This window comes from Trichomycterus rosablanca, chromosome 19, assembly GCF_030014385.1.
Source record: "Trichomycterus rosablanca isolate fTriRos1 chromosome 19, fTriRos1.hap1, whole genome shotgun sequence".
NCBI classification, from domain to species: Eukaryota; Metazoa; Chordata; class Actinopteri; order Siluriformes; family Trichomycteridae; genus Trichomycterus; species Trichomycterus rosablanca.
In genome coordinates, this window is record NC_086006.1 from 1129780 (window position 1) to 1144649 (window position 14870).

General features: G+C 38.6%; 1 pseudogene; it reads right to left on the reverse strand.

Annotated features, from left to right (window-relative positions):
- LOC134333833 (NACHT, LRR and PYD domains-containing protein 12-like) overlaps window positions 1-14870 on the reverse strand; it is a 37351-nt pseudogene that overhangs the window by 19807 nt on the left and 2674 nt on the right.

Sequence of the window (14870 nt, forward strand, 5' to 3'; positions counted from 1 at the left end):
TCCGAGGTCACAGATGGCTTGAAGCTGTATTGAGTGGAACAGCTTCATGTTTAGGTAGCACTGTGCATTGGCAGATGGGGGTTTAATCCGAATGTGGCACCCATCAATAGCACCAACTGCCACTCTAAAACATCCGGACCCGGCCATGTGGGCAAACCCAGCTCCTACACACTAGTTCATCACCAGTTGGTAGGGTGATGATCCTCCTGACTAGCCCTCTGACAGCCCTACTCATTCTGTGCACAATGTCATACGATTTGGGTATGGCGAAGGCTCGTGAGATGACACGATAAGATGCTGCATGTGCCAGCCAACAGAGGAACACCAACACTTCAATGTCCCTGCTGCACCCATGATCAGCTTCAGCTTTTAATGCAGCGGTGAGTGAGGTGATGGTCTCCTGTTGTGTTCATAAAACACCCGTCCTAATTATTAATTGTTACAGACACACACGTCGCTAACAGGTGTATAAAATAAATTATATCCAACTTCGGGCAACGATTTGTTCCGACATGACTGACAAAGTCCATGATAACATGGTTTGACCAGTTTAGTGTGCAACTCCAGTGGCTTGACCTCAAGCCTGGGCTTCACATTCAATCATCTCACTGCTGTTCACAGTTTATTCTTTCTGTTACTTTAGTCTCACAGATTCAGTTTTAGTCGTAATGATGGATTTGATTTCAGAGCTGAATCCAGATACTGTCTGCCTACATCTGTAATATTACAGTGTTGTAACCTGCAGAGAAAAAGGAGAATAAACACTTTTTCTGGCAACATATAGTAAAAATATAAATATATTATGAAAACATTTAGGCAGATAGTCAGATATAATCTACAAACCAATTTAAATTGCATTTAATGAAGATTGTTCTTAATTTGTTCATGAAGTTTTGGTGAACCTAAACCAGTCCTTGCTCAAAAGATGCTCCTTTTACACCTAATCAACATAAAATTACCTGGTCTCCAATGGTAAGTTCCAAAAACAGACATTTTTCATCATTACAACTTTCCAGTCTTATATTGCCTTTGTCCAAACTTTTTTTTGGAAACCATTTATGAACAATCAGTAAAGTGAATAAGGTAAAATATTGAACATCTCCTCTTTGTGCTGATTTAATTACATACCTGTACATTACTGCTTTCCATTTTTAAGCATTTACCTACTGTCCCATCAATTTTGTAATTGGGTTTGTAGACATAACACACTATTAGTATGAAAAATAAAAGCAATGTTTTATCAGTTAGAAACGTTTATCTGTGATCTTACCTCAGTATCTTCAGGTTACAGTGTGGATTCCTCAGTCCAGCACAGAGCTTCTTCACTCCTGAATCCTGCAGGTTATTGTTACTCAGGATCAGTTCTGTCAGTCTGGATGATTCTGAACTGAGAACTTATTATATGATTCTGAACTGAGAACAGAATTATTTCAATTTAATAACACATTCAGTGTAATTTTGTCTGTCAGTTGAATGATTCCGGGGAAACTGGACCCACCGCAACCCTGACTAGGATAAAGTGGTGGTAAAAAGATGAAAATAAAACATTGTCTGAATACACACAATCAGTAAATACATCATCATGCATACTTGGACCATCACTTCACATACACCATCTGTGTGTTAGTGGGTATTTGCAGTATAACGTGTAAAGGTTTTGTATGTGTGACTGATAAAATAACTACTGACTGTGAACGAGGTTTTGTGTGTTTATCAGTTAGTAGAACAACACTGCAATTAATTTATCTGAGATTTTATTTGTGGTGTAATAATATTCTCTGTAGGTGGATCATAATTCCAAATATGGAGGTGCGTGGAAACCCAATAATCAGATCTCTGAGATGCATTTTAACCCAATAATCAGATCACTGTCATGGTCTGATTTCATATTAAGCATTAAAGCTGGGGACAGAATTTTATTTTTATATATATATATATTTTTTTTTTACTTTTCTCCCCTAATCCAGTCGTGTCCAATTACCCTGATTGCTCCTCTATACTGATAGGACCCTTCACCGCTGACTGAGGATGCCTCTCAACTGACATGCGCCCCCTCCAGCATGTACAGGCAGTACAGACTGCATTTTTCACGAGTCTTGTTCATACACCAATCGGCACTGTGTAAGCCCTGTGCAGGTCAGCCAGCAAGGACCGCAGTTGCACCAGTTTGAGGATTTATGATCCAACTTTACCCTAAACCTATGATCAACAGCCAATCGTTGTTTATGCAGCTGCCCAGCCCAGTCGGAAGGCAGAGCTGAGATTCAATACGATGTATTCAAAACCCCAACTCTGGTGCGCTAGCATACTTTACCGCTGTGCCACCTGAGAGGCCCTATTTTTATATTTTTGAAGGTCTCATTGTTTGAGCTGTTTTGTGGGTGAGATCGTTTTTAACAAAAATCAGACAAAATAACAAAATAACAAAAGCAGCTGTGTTACAACATACACAAACTCAAGAACGTCTCAAATTAAAGCAAATAACTCACTCTAGTTTCTCCAGTTTACAGTTTGGATCCTTCAGTAGATCTTGAAGTTTCTTCACTCCTGAATCTCCTGGTTCATTGAGGTTCAGGTTCAGCTCTCTCAGGTGTGATGATGGATTTAATATCAGAGCTGAAACCAGATCAGTAAAACCTGCAGCTGTAATACTGCAGCCAGCCAACCTGCAGAGAGAAAATCAATTCATCACCACGTACAGCTTCAATATAGTGTCATAGTCGGAAAAAAACATCAAACAGTGTGTGTGTGTGTGTGTGTGTGTGTGTGTGTGTGTGTGTGTGTAACTCACTCTAGTTTCTCCAGTTTACAGTTTGGATCCTTCAGTAGATGTTGAAGTTTCTTCACTCCTGAATCTCCTGGTTGATTGTAGTTCAGGTTCAGCTCTCTCAGGTGTGATGATGGATTTAATATCAGAGCTGAAACCAGATCAGTAAAACCTGCAGCTGTAATACTGCAGTCAGCCAACCTGCAGAGAGAAAATCAATTCATCACCATAGTAACATCTACACACACACCCACACACACACAATCACACAATGTGTGTGTAGGTGTGTGTGTTTAGGTGTATGTTGTCAGTGTGTGTGTACAGAGGTGTGTGTGTGTGTGTGTAACTCACTGTAGTTTCTCCAGTTTACAGTTTGGATGCTTCAGTAGATCTTGAAGTTTCTTCACTCCTGAATTTCCTGGTTGATTGTGGTTCAGGTTCAGCTCTCTCAGGTGTGATGATGGATTTAATATCAGAGCTGAAACCAGATCAGTAAAACCTGCAGCTGTAATCCTGCATTCAGCCAACCTGCAGAGAGAAAATCATCACCATGTACAGGTTTAATATACAGTCATAGTCAGAAGGAAAAAAACTTTCTTCCTCTTCCTCACACTGACATAGTTCTGAAACTGATCTGTTTTTTAAAATAAATTTTCTTCATTATTATTAATATTATTAAGGTTGTTGTTGATTAACTGATTCTACAATACTGCTGCGTTACTTGGTATATATAAGATCACTCATCTTGTTCACTCATTCCTGTCCGTTTTCTGTAAAAGCTGGGACTCTTTGTCTCTTCTTGGGAAACTGGCTGATGTTGTGGTGCTTTTGGGACCCAGAGGTGACGACACCCCTTTTCTGGAGCAGACCCCATTTAAGAATCAAACTCAAGAGCGATCTGCACCAATCCAGTTCATTTTTATTGACGTTCTCAGCTTGTTCTGGTTCCCTCTGATATTTTCTGAGAACTTGGTTGTTGCAGGCAGTAGGAGCAGATTGTTATATTGAGACAACCAGTTTTATTTCAACACTACAGTAAGTCCTCTACAGATCAACCTTCAGCCTGGAAATGTTATAAGTACCGAATGTTCATGTTCATTTGTTTAAAACGTGGTTAAATAGGTGTGTGTGTGTGTGTGTGTTTGATCTTACCCCAGTATCTCCAGGTTACAGTGTGGATTCTTCAGTCCAGCACAGAGCTTCTTCACTCCTGAATCCTGCAGGTTATTGTTACTCAGGATCAGTTCTGTCAGTCTGGATGATTCTGAACTGAGAACTGAGGACAGAACTTCACAACTTTTATCTGTCAGTTACCCTCACACAACCTGAAACAGAAACAATAATATAACAATTATTTGAATTTAAATAAATTGTGTAACAGTTTTGTCAGCAGCTCAATTTACATAAAACATAAATATGAATTTGCCTTTTCTTCTTTTTGGACATCTGTCATTTTTCAGTTCTTTAAACAAAATGGAAAAACACACACACAAAAGCATGGACACACGTATGAGCACAATCCCTCCATTTTTCTTTCTTTATACAGAGAGAGACTTTTTAAGTTGTTTCTTTAAAAAAAAAAACATTTCTCTTTTTTTGCTTCCTCTTACCATTAAAGAACTATTTACATTATGAGACCAAGGCAGTTATTCACAACTAATCCATAATCAAACTGATTCTACCTCATGAACCTTTAAGAAATTAACAACTTATTAGCATTAAGACGTTTATACATAAAGAGGATTTTATATAAAACATTATATAAAACACAGATTATTAAACATAAAATAAGTTAAGGGCCACTGGTATGACGTGTGTAATTTTAATAATAATTATCTAAAAAGTGACACACCAGACTTTTTCCGCTTTACAGTTTGGATCCTTCAGTAGATCAGAAAGCAGCTTCACTCCTGAATCTCTAATGTGTTTCCATCTTAGATCTAAATTCTTTGGTTCTAAAAGGTCACGAAACCTACAAAAGACAAAAACACATTTTAAGCATTTAGTGTGTTAAACCTCTCGTGTACAGAAGCAGATCAACAGGAAGTAAAAAACTCACTCTAGTTTCTCCAGTTTACAGTTTGGATCCTTCAGTAGATGTTGAAGTTTCTTCACTCCTGAATCTCCTGGTTGATTGTAGTTCAGGTTCAGCTCTCTCAGGTGTGATGATGGATTTAATATCAGAGCTGAAACCAGATCAGTAAAACCTGAACATGTAATCCAGCAACATTCCAACCTGCAGAGATAAAAAAAAAATATTACAGTTCAGTATATAAATGATAAAACACAGCATTAGTTTAGTTCATGTTTAAGTTAACTACACACTATAAAAATGTATGACCTTGTATATGTTAAATTGCTTCTGAACTAAAAACCCTCAGTTCCATTTATTCTTACATAAATGAAAGCAGCTTGATCCTAATACTCACTACAATACAGAACAACAATCAGAATCACAAAATACTTCTGAGAGACATTGTGCCTTTACTTTCCTCGGTACCAGTTAAAAGCTTAAACTGACGTTTTGTTTTCATTGCAAATCACGGCACAGCAGCCAAAATCCCAAACACAGCAAAAAATCCATAACCGCTGCTTACCTTACCTTGTTCCAGATGCTATTAAAGTTATAAGCGTGTGTCCCATTAGGAATAGAATCTGTTATTTTGTAAATGTGCTTCTAATTAAAAAACCTCAAGCACCGATCAAGCGTTTCATTAACACGTCATCTGTGTGATGCTGCAAACTAAATAAATGCAAATAACAGCATTTCTTACTAACAATTAAAATCAGAAGCTCTGACTGGTTCTTTTAACCATTAGCACCGATTCTGTAGGAGCGTTCCATTCAGATTATCTGTTACTGTGAAGTGCACTACGTAGGGTATTCCACCATTTAAGTAGGGAGCGAAGCTTCATCACTACGCCAAAAGCTGGACTCCCCATCTCTGGTGTGGAGGTGGCAATAGGGAACCCATTTACATAATTAAATAATAAAAACTAAATAAGCTACACATTTATGTGCTATTTACTTCTGATGTATAAATCATTAGAGGATTATAAAGTCATAAAGCACATTTAGCAGGCTAGGCTAATTAGCCTTTTAATTAGCATTGCTGCTTGATCTGTGCTAATGTTTTACTGGATACTGATTCAAATTAGAAAAGCAATGGTACAGTTTCAAGTTATTACCCCTGATTTAATGCCACTAGCTGCATATTTGATTTACACAAACATTATCTGCATAAAACCAGAATTTAATGATGTAACTAAAGATTTTAGCAAATTGCTAACATATTAACTTGCATACTTTATACTAACGTGTCAGAATATTAGAAAAGGCATTTGTTGTGCAACAAAGTACATCCTCTTTATGTATGTGGTTTAAAACCGACCTCAAAAAGTGGCTGCTGTGGAGTGAGGTATTTAGGTATTTATTTATAAAGAGGTATTTAACCAAATGTTGGGTGTAGCTTTTTGAATATTTTTAAGTCATCCAGTCACAGAAAAAGCTTATTTTGTTTCTGTTTTTACCGCTGCTTTTATCCTGGTCAGCGTGGTTTCAGTTCACCTGGAAACACTGGGCTCATGGCAGGAATATTCTGGACAGCATCGTAATGTAAAACACTGATGCAAAACATGAAGTCTTTAACTAGTAACTCACTGTAGTTTCTCCAGTGTACAGTTTGGATCTTTCAGTAGATGTTGAAGTTTCTTCACTCCTGAATCTCCTGGTTGATTGTGGTTCAGGTTCAGCTCTCTCAGGTGTGATGATGGATTTAATATCAGAGCTGAAACCAGATCAGTAAAACCTGCAGCTGTAATACTGCAGCCCTCCAACCTGCACAGAAAAACACACATCCAGCTGCTGTATGCAAAAGTACAAGAGAAATGTGTGACGGCAATTCAGTTCTATTTCTGTGACTTTCTGAACTATTGAGGATCTTCTACTGGGTCAAAACTACACATACAGCAACTTTGGTAAAACATTCTATATTGTTGTACCCAGGTCTCAGTGCTCTTCTGCTACATAAACAACTGTTACACTGGTGTAGAGAGCTCAGATGCATGTACAGCAAAGTAACATCACCATGAAGTCCAGTTCCTATCCCTCACATACTACGACCTAAATGTTCATCTTAAATACCAAGTCAAATTGTTGTTTGTTACCCTATGCATTAATAAAGTCTGAAATCAGACTTTATACAATCATTAACAAATGAACTGTTATTGGGTAATTAATAATTAACTGCTGAAATTTAGGTCAGTTTCAAAATACTCTTGAGTCAGTAAAGATTAAATATCTTTTTTAGATAATTTGTACCAAACCAGAGAAGCCACAAACACACTTAAATCCACAGTGGAAAAGAGAAGATGTTACCCCAGTATCTCCACAATAATACATCAGAACTATGTTACATGTCCACCCACCCACTCCCCCAACACACAAATAAAATCTCACAATCATAGACACAATAAGACACTATCACACACACAATACTGTTACCCCAGTATCTCCAGGTTACAGTGTGGATTCTTCAGTCCAGCACAGAGCTTCTTCACTCCTGAATCCTGCAGGTTATTGTTACTCAGGATCAGTTCTGTCAGTCTGGATGATTCTGAACTGAGAACTGAGGACAGAGCTTCACAACCTTCATCTGTCAGATTACACTTACACAACCTGAAATAGAAACAATAATGTAACAGAAACAACTGAACATCAGTAGTGTTAGTGAAAATTAGGGTTGGGCGGTATGACGGTATTACGGTATACCGCAGTATTTAAAAATGGTGACGGTATTCAAAAATAATGACGGTATTTTTTAAATGTGAAGCGCCAAATTTCTGCTTCAGGTTTACCTTGAAAACTGAGACTTTAGGACATGCGCGCATCCACAGTGAGGGAGGGGTGGGAGGGGTAGGCGGTTGGAGCTCGCTGATTGGCTGTGGGGTGCTCACTGGTGTAAGGTGATAACACAGAGAGACGAGCGAAGAGCCACACTGGCTAGCGTTAGCTGTGAGCTAACAAGCAGAAACTGAAAACGGCTCGTCTTTTAATTTTTCAAAATCAACATTTTTTATCAGTTCAAGCGGAAATTAACACAAGCGCGTGCATGCGCGGACATGTACTTATTTACTAAATATATCTTCAGTGTTGAGAAAAAGGAGCAAACAGTAATAATAAAGTTACGCCCAATCTGCTGTTCTGACTCTTGTCTGCCATAGATTTTCCTGCCTATGTAAGAACTATTTATTCCTAAATAAAAGCGCTATATTAAGAAAAAAGAACGTCTCACCTGTCGTGTAATGTGAATTATAAAATATATTGTCTGGCCCTTTAAGAATGTTAAGTGCACTATAGGGCGTAGGGAGCGAGTGTGTAGGGAAGAGATCGGATTTGTACCGTTTCCGCTCTCGTGTTTTGCACGGAGCTCGTGCGACATGTAAAGTAGCGTTCTCGTTAACCACTCAAATGTTTGGACTTTGAATTATTTTAACATTACTTTACATCACCGTCATCGCAACATGAACATTTACATTCATATTTTTTGTTACGGTATAGAACTTAATTCTGGATTACAGGCAGAACTAATCGTACACGGTCATACACTTTTAAGAAATATCTGTAACTATAAACTAAGCAGTTAACTTTTGAAATATATTGAAGTGTTTAGCTGCTATTATTCTGTTTTGTGTGGGCAGAGAGAGATTACAATGCCAAAATGTTATGTGTTAATGTTTGTGTTAAAGTGTAATTGATACACATGCATTTATACTTGCGTATTTATTATAGATCAGATAAGATAAGCAATGTTTGACGTTCAGATTGTTAAATCTTTTTATAATAAAACATTGAAATATTGTAATTACACTCAAGTGTGTACACTGTACAGTTTGTCCGCGACTAACACCCCCCCCCCCCCCCCCCCCCCCCCCCCCCCCCCGCGCACACGGTATTTCCTGAAGACGGTATGAAAATCGGCAATACCGCCCAACCCTAGTGTAAATACAGAAAACATACTGAATACAGTGTATCACAAAAGTGAGTACACCCCTCACATTTATGCAAATATTTCATTATATCTTTTCATGGGACAACACTATAGACATGAAACTTGGATATAACTTAGAGTAGTCAGTGTACAGCTTGTATAGCAGTGTAGATTTACTGTCTTCTGAAAATAACTCAACACACAGCCATTAATGTCTAAATAGCTGCAACATAAGTGAGTACACCCCACAGTGAACATGTCCAAATTGTGCCCAAAGTGTCAATATTTTGTGTGACCACCATTATTATCCAGCACTGCCTTAACCCTCCTGGGCATGGAATTCACCAGAGCTGCACAGGTTGCTACTGGAATCCTCTTCCACTCCTCCATGATGACATCACGGAGCTGGTGGATGTTAGACACTTTGAACTCCTCCACCTTCCACTTGATGATGCGCCACAGGTGCTCAATTGGGTTTAGTCCATCACCTTTACCTTCAGCTTCCTCAGCAAGGCAGTTGTCATCTTGGAGGTTGTGTTTGGGGTCGTTATCCTGTTGGAAAACTGCCATGAGGCCCAGTTTTCGAAGGGAGGGGATCATGCTCTGTTTCAGAATGTCACAGTACATGTTGGAATTCATGTTTCCCTCAATGAACTGCAGCTCCCCAGTGCCAGCAACACTCATGCAGCCCAAGACCATGATGCTACCACCACCATGCTTGACTGTAGGCAAGATACAGTTGTCTTGGTACTTCTCACCAGGGCGCCGCCACACATGCTGGACACCATCTGAGCCAAACAAGTTTATCTTGGTCTCGTCAGACCACAGGGCATTCCAGTAATCCATGTTCTTGGACTGCTTCAGCAAACTGTTTGCGGGCTTTCTTGTGCGTCAGCTTCCTTCTGGGATGACGACCATGCAGACCGAGTTGATGCAGTGAGCGGTGTATGGTCTGAGCACTGACAGGCTGACCTCCCACGTCTTCAACCTCTGCAGCAATGCTGGCAGCACTCATGTGTCTATTTTTTAAAGCCAACCTCTGGATATGACGCCGAACACGTGTACTCAACTTCTTTGGTCGACCCTGGCGAAGCCTGTTCCGAGTGGAACCTGTCCTGGAAAACCGCTGTATGACCTTGGCCACCATGCTGTAGCTCAGTTTCAGGGTGTTGGCAATCTTCTTATAGCCCAGGCCATCTTTGTGGAGAGCAACAATTCTATTTCTCACATCCTCAGAAAGTTCTTTGCCATGAGGTGCCATGTTGAATATCCAGTGGCCAGTATGAGAGAATTGTACCCAAAACACCAAATTTAACAGCCCTGCTCCCCATTTACACCTGGGACCTTGACACATGACACCAGGGAGGGACAACGACACATTTGGGCACAATTTGGACATGTTCACTGTGGGGTGTACTCACTTATGTTGCCAGCTATTTAGACATTAATGGCTGTGTGTTGAGTTATTTTCAGAAGACAGTAAATCTACACTGCTATACAAGCTGTACACTGACTACTCTAAGTTATATCCAAGTTTCATGTCTATAGTGTTGTCCCATGAAAAGATATAATGAAATATTTGCAGAAATGTGAGGGGTGTACTCACTTTTGTGATACACTGTATACATAAATTGCTGGGAATTAATCAGTTCATAAGATTCCAAAAGTTTTTTCTGTTTTCCGTTTTCTGTTATTTTTATTTACACATGTACATTTTTAAATATGCTCCTGCCATATATCAGAACATTTATTGTAACATCATGTTAGTTTAATTATAAACACTCACGTTGCTTTTCTGGATGCTTTTATCACTGGCAGCATTCTTAGAAGACATTCATCTGATCTGTTATATTTACTTAAATCAAACTCGTCCAGCTCCTCATCAGAGTTCAGCAACACAAATGCCAGAGCTGACCACTGAGCAGGAGAAAGACTGACTCCACTGAGACCTTGACCAGCTCCTATGTTCAGGTAAGTTTGAACTTCCTGCACTAGAGAATGATCATTCATTTCATTCAGACAGTGGAACAGATTGATGGACTTCTCTGGAGAGAGATTCTCCCCGATCTTCTCCTTGATGTACTTCACGGTTTCCTCTTTTCTGTGAGTCCTGCTTCCTGTCTGTGGCAGAATTTCTCGTAAGAGATTTTGATTGGATTCCAGTGAGAGACCCAGAAGGAAGCGAAGGAAAAGATCCAAATGTCCATTATCACTCTGTAAGGCCTTGTTCACTGTTGATTTTGTAAAGAAACTGAAAAAACCTGTAGTTTTCTCCTGCAGCACATCAGTGTTGTTCAAGATGAATGTTAGAAATGCATATAAAGCAGCAAGAAACTCCTGAACGCTCAGATGAACAAAGCTGAAGACCTTCCCCAAGTGCAGACCAAACTCCTCTCTGAAGATCTGGGTGCAGACTCCTGAGTACACTGACACATCAATCACATCGATGCCACACTCTCTTAGATCTTCCTCATAAAAGATCAGGTTTCCTTTTTCCAGCTGTTGGAAAGCCAGTTTTCCCAGAGCCTGAATAGTTCGTCTTGTACGTTCTGGATCAATTTCAGACTTTCTGTCGTATTTTTGGTTTCTGTGTTTAATCTGAAAGATCAGGAAGTGGGTGAACATTTGCGTCAGAGTTCTTGGCACCTCTAAACTCTCAGCTTCACTCAACATTCTCTCTAGAACAGAGGCTGAAATCCAGCAGAAGACCGGAATGTGACACATGATGTAGAGACTTCTTGATGACTTCATGTGTGTGATGATTCTGTTGGCCAGATTCTCATCACTGATCCTCTTCCTGAAGTATTCCTCCTTCTGAGGGTCACTAAATCCTCGTACCTCCGTTACCTGGTCTACACACTCAGGAGGGATCTGATTGGCTGCTGCTGGTCGAGTGGTTATCCAGAGAAGAGCAGAAGGAAGCAGGTTCCCCTTGATGAGGTTTGTTAGGAGCACATCTACTGAGGCTGATTTTGTTACATCAGCCAAGATCACATTGTTCTGGAAATCTAGAGGAAGTCGACACTCATCCAGACCATCACAGATAAACAAGATCTTAAAATTATACAAATGTTCTGGTTTTAAATTCATTGTTTGTGGGAAAAAGAAATGAAGAAGCTCCATCAGGCTGAACTTTTTCTCTTTCATCAGATTCAGCTCCCTGAAAGGAAGTGGAAACATGAAGGAAACATCCTGGTTTGCATTTCCTTCAGCCCAATCCAAAACAACCTTCTGTACAGAGACGGTTTTTCCAATTCCAGCAATTCCTTTCGTCAGCACAGTTCTGATGGATTCCTCCTTGAACAGATCATTGCATTTGATGAGTTTCTCAGGTGTTCCTGATCTTCTGGATGCTGACTCAATCTGTCTCACCTCGTGTTCATCATTAACATCTCCACTTCCTCCCTCTGTGATGTACAGATCAGTGTAGATCTCATTCAGAAGGGTTGTGGTTCCAAGCCCTGAGGTTCCCTCATGAATTTTCTGAAATTTGTCCTTTAGTTTCTGTATAAATTTTTTTGAAGTAAAAGAACATTCTAATAAAGAGAAATGATTTACTGATTAGACTCATGTACAAAAAAATAAAGCATTTTTAAAACCTCTATGATTATAATTATGAACAAAAACACACATGATTTTATTGTTCACTTTAGACTGTTCCATTTTCATTTTACTGTTCTGGATAAAAGCAACAAACTGAGCAGACGTTCTGATTTTTTCTCAGAAATAAATTAAATGTAAACATTGTACAATTCTGCATATGTGTAGCATGACGACAAGTCTTTTTACTCTTAAGTTACAACTGCAAACAGGCTTTCTCAGACTAACAAACTGATACCAGCTAATGATGTAGCATTACTAAGTTCTGGCTTAAAGTGTTTTGTTAGAAAAGGAGAGAACCGGCGCTCTTACTGTAGTGTAGATTATGAGCAAGATTATTCTGGTTCATGTTCCTCAGGATGTGCAGTGTGATCTTCAGCACTCCATCTCTGACATCACTCTGATCCTCCTCATCCTTCACCTCTCTCTCAGAGCATGCTGGGTAATCTGGACTAAGTAACTTCTTAAACCTCTGTAACTCATTTTTCATCAGAACGATGAATTTCTTCTCCAGCTCCTGATAAACACACCAAACAGGAAATAATTTAATGTTATTGTGAAGAACTAAAGCATCATGTCTTTCTTTGTGTCTCACAGCTGATAAATGCTGGCATGTTGCAGAGAGTGATTACAGCAACACTGGGCTCTGTACTGGGGTCTGCACTCGTACACTTTCCACCACCATGCTGAAACATTCCTCTGTTTTATTTAGAAAGTGGGAATATGGTGGAAGGTACAGCACAACAAAATGTGGGTTCTTGGTGAACCAGCTGTGGACCACACCAACAGGTATATTGTGTCTTAAACCAACCCCAACTGATTTACAATGTAACAGGTACACTGTGTTCCATTTGAGCTAATCCCAAAACTCTTTTATACTTGGACACATGACTGAATTGTTGCATTTTGTTTAAAGTCATGTCAATTCATGCGCTTCCAATTTTCAGAATTGGGTGTATAGTTCAATTTAAAATGAGGGAAAACTGTAACGAGACACACACACACACACACACACACACACACACACACACACACACACATACCTGAAATATGGTTGATAACTTCTGCTCTGTTTTGTCTTTTTTAATTTGGTGACTGCAGATAAAAATGAAACACAATAAACACAAGGTAAATAATTATACTCATGTATATTATTATCATTACAATTATTATTATATTTACTTATATTTATATTGAGAAACTCTCCACTCTCTGCATGTGTTATACTGCTCCTCTATACTTTATTATTTTTTCACTTGTGTATCAAAGCTGTAAGCAGAACTGCTGATGTTTAAAATGTTTTGATTGTTGAACCTTTTCTAAACTGATTTATAGCAAGCAAAAGTGCATCAAAATTAAAACCCATCACTAGTTCGAAAACACTTTTTCAATTTCTCCAAATAAGGCAACAAAAAAAAATCAGTCATTTTAAGTCCAGCTTTTCTTAAGTTTAACTACCCGACTCCTTCTAATTATTGCCAGTTAGCTTTCAATAATTTTCATTATACGTATCTAAACTCCCTGTATCAGTGTGCACATGTGAATGAGGAGAGCAGATGAGTTCCAAATTAGCAAAATAGCTACTAAATTACGCTTATAGAATTTTACTCCAATAGTGAGAATTCTCTTTCTGGGAACAATGTATAGAATGTGGTTTAAGATAGATATACATACATACCTGAGCTCAGTAGAAATGTCTCCCTCACTAAAGTCTGAAGGTTCATCCATTGACTGATCACTCTTCATAGAGACACAGCTGGATTCTGGTGAATCTGATCTCTCTCTGTTATATAAAGACATATAGAAAGTAGATGCTGGTTGCATTACCATTCCTCACTTACAGATCTCTTTTTCATTTGTTCTGAAATATTCACAATCACATTCCCTACATAATCTGTACCTGAAGACTATTGGTTCATCCATTGACCGATCACTCTTCATGGACACACAGCTGGATCCAGGTGAGTCTGATCTCTCTCTCTGTTATATAAAGACATATAAAATGTTAGCAGTATTACTATTACTCACTTGTAGTTATAAAATTGAACTGTCTCTTTATTAGTCAATGTCTTTATTAATACATTGATGATACTGGAAATATGATTTACCCATAAATCAAGTATTTGACAGAATGTTCAAGATTGTTTGAGTCATGCTTAACATTATGTGAGTTTGATCGTACAGCTGTAAAAAAAGATGAATTAACCTTTAGTAAAAGTTGTGCATGTCCAGTTATAAAACAACTGACTCAGATGGAACCACATGTAACGTGTATATATGGTTTATAGTGATTGTAGTTTTACTTTACATGATAAATATGATGCAGATGCGCCATTAAAACATCATGAGGTGAATCCTGCAGAGCTGCTTTCAATAATATTAATAATTCATCATACAGGGTTCAGAGCTACAAACCGAGTAGTTCATATAAAGATTATTATACATAAATAAAATAGCTCATATCAACACTTCTTGTTCAGTAAAATGGTTCCATTAAATAGCATTATTTTAAAA